Below are 2,500 nucleotides of genomic sequence, written 5' to 3'. Positions count from 1 at the left end.
CAATTCACATTAATTCTCGCAGCTAGCTGCGTTCTTCATCGACGCACGAGCCGAGTGATCCACCGCTAAGAGTTGTCTGGCTTTCGGGACCGCTCGCGTGAAGCGGCCCCTTTTCTGTTTCTGCAGGGACGCGCGCGCCCCCGCGCGCCCCGCTTCGACCGTACGAGCACACACAAACGGAGGAGGAGGAGGAGAAAGCGCGGGGCAAAAAAGAGAAACCCCGCGCAACGCTCCGAAGGTCGGCCAAAGAAAGGCGGAGGGGCCCGCGCCCCCGACCGCCTCCCCCCGCGAGGGGAGACGCCGCCTCGCGTGCCGTCCTTCGGAGGCGGCCCAGGCGCCCGGGCTCGGCCCGACCTCCGCGCGGAGGGGCTTGTGCGGCAACGCGCCGGACCGCGGGGGGCACGGTGGCCCGCCCGGCCTCTCGATCACGGGACGACTACGCGTTCGCGGGCCGGGGGCCCGCCGGCCCCCGCCGCTCCCGGCTCACTCCCTGGCTTCTCCTTTTCACCGCTCCGCCGACTCGCGGAACGCCACCGCGCCAAAACGCGGGGGCCGGCTCTCCCGCCAGCGGCCCCTGAACGTCGCCCGAAACGCCACGCGGCGGCGGGACCGTTCCGCCGGCGCAACCCCTGGCGCGGGACCGCTTGCCCGCCGGAAGGCGAACGCCCGGCGGGCCGCGCTCCGCCACCGGCGCCGGAGGCGGGACGCCGCCGAGACCCGAGCCGGCATCGCGGAGCGCCCGAGGTCTGCCGCTCGGCAAAACCCCTCCGCCACCCGCGGCCGCACTCCCGGGACCGCCGCCGCTTCGCACCGCCGAGCTGCCCTTCCGCGAGCACGCGCCCAGCGGGCAGGCGTACGGCGGCTGAGCCGGGGGGCACCGCCCGCTCCCCTCGTTTCCACTCGGGGACCGGACGGGGAAGCGCCCCCGCGGCCGCCCCGCACGCCTCCCCTTTTTTTTGGCCCACACGCGGCCGGGAAGGGCGACGGGGAAGCGGACGGGCGGGGCCCGGGCCGGGACGGCCGCCGGTGAAGGCGGGCGCCTCGCGGCCGACCGTCCCCCCCCCCCGGGGGGGGCGGGGACACTCGCCGAGCGGCGACGCCGCCGCTCGGCACGGGGTCGCCCGCGCCCGCCGGACCTCCGGCGATGGAGGAGCCGGCCGAGCGCTGCGCCCCAACGGGCGGGGACAGCGCTCCGAGTCAGGGGTGGCCGGCGGCCGGCGCCGCCGCGGTGCGGTTCGAGGCGACAAGGCCGTCGAGGCGAGAGGCGCGCGGTCGCGCCTGACGCGGCGCCGCCCGCGAGCCCGCGGCGGCGGCTAAGGAGAAAGAGCGAGAGAGCGCGGCGGGCCCCGGCGGCCGCAACCCCGCAGCTGAGGTAGGTAAGGCAGAGAGCGCGCGCCCTCTGCCGGCGTCGCCCCGCATCGCAGAGGCCAGCGGGGTCGGCCCCCCGCGGCCGATCGCGCGCCGCGGCCTCTCCGCCGAGACCGGGCCGCAGAGAGGGGGGGGCAGGGCGCCCCTTCCCCGGCCCGGCACGGGTGGCCCCCGCGCGCGGGCAAGCGCGGCGGGACGCCGACGACGGCGAGCGCGGCCGGTCGCGACGGACACGCCACCGCAGGGGATCGGCGGGAGTAGCTCCCCACCCCTCGATGGCGCCCCGCGCCGCCACCGCCCGACACCCGCTGCCGCCGCCGCCACCGCCGCCGCCGCCGCGGCGGGGCCGTGCCGGGCCGCCCGAGTCTTTAAACCTCCGCCCGGCTCGGCGGCCCTTTCGGCCCCCAACAGGCGTTTGACGACGCCGAGGGAAACCGGCAGGAGACCGCCGAGGCGCGAAGCGCTAGGTACCTGGCCCTGGGGTGAGGGAAACGACCTGCATGGCCCCGCCGGGGTGCCTCCCCCGCTGCCACCCTCGGGGGAGCGTCCACCGGCGGGGGCGCGCCCGACGTCCGCTGCCATCACCGCGGCAATCCTTCTCGGGGCCCGGGGTTTCCCTCAGTAGCCCGGCGCTGCGCCCGAGAGGACCACCGCGGCTCGGGCCGCCCCGCCGGCGCGGGGAACACGGCCCAGCCACCGAGAAACCTCGCACACCCCCGGCCGAGAGAGGCCACGGCGACGACGGTGCGGACCGTCGCCGCCGCGCCACCCGGCGGCGGCTCGCGCACGTGCGCGCTCCCCCTGGAGGCGCGACCCGGAACTGCCGGAGCCCGGCCCTCGGGAGCTCCTCTGCCGCGCGAGGAGGCCGCTCGGCCAAGGAGAGCGGGATTTTGCCGGGCGGCAAAGCCCCGCGTCCCCCCCCGCGCTCTGGGGAAGGGCCGGAGGAGCCGCCTCCTCCGAGCCCCGAAGGCCTTCCCGCGCGCACCCTTTTTACACACGTTGGCCATCGCCTTGCGCCATCGGCCGCCGTTGCGCGCGACGGCCGGACGGCCGGCCGTCGCCCGGCGGGCGAAGAGACGACGGAAGGGGGGCGGGTGCGCCTCCGGGAGGGGCCGTGCCGAGCACCCCTCCC

The 2,500-nt window shown here is 77.8% G+C and overlaps 1 non-coding gene across 1 annotated transcript in view; it reads right to left on the bottom strand.

Annotated features, from left to right (window-relative positions):
- LOC148218997 (5.8S ribosomal RNA) overlaps positions 1–74 on the bottom strand; it is a 153-nt gene extending 79 nt beyond the window's left edge. Inside the window, exon 1 of the ribosomal RNA XR_015799917.1 lies at positions 1–74. This exon is cut by the window's left edge and continues 79 nt beyond it. This is a non-coding gene — a ribosomal RNA (5.8S ribosomal RNA).
- Between the last annotated feature and the right edge of the window lie 2,426 nt (positions 75–2,500).

Source organism: Sturnus vulgaris, unplaced genomic scaffold (genome assembly GCF_052056855.1).
Source record: "Sturnus vulgaris isolate bStuVul1 unplaced genomic scaffold, bStuVul1.hap1 Scaffold_156, whole genome shotgun sequence".
Taxonomy (NCBI): domain Eukaryota; kingdom Metazoa; phylum Chordata; class Aves; order Passeriformes; family Sturnidae; genus Sturnus; species Sturnus vulgaris.
This window is presented reverse-complemented; position numbering and strand designations above follow the sequence as displayed.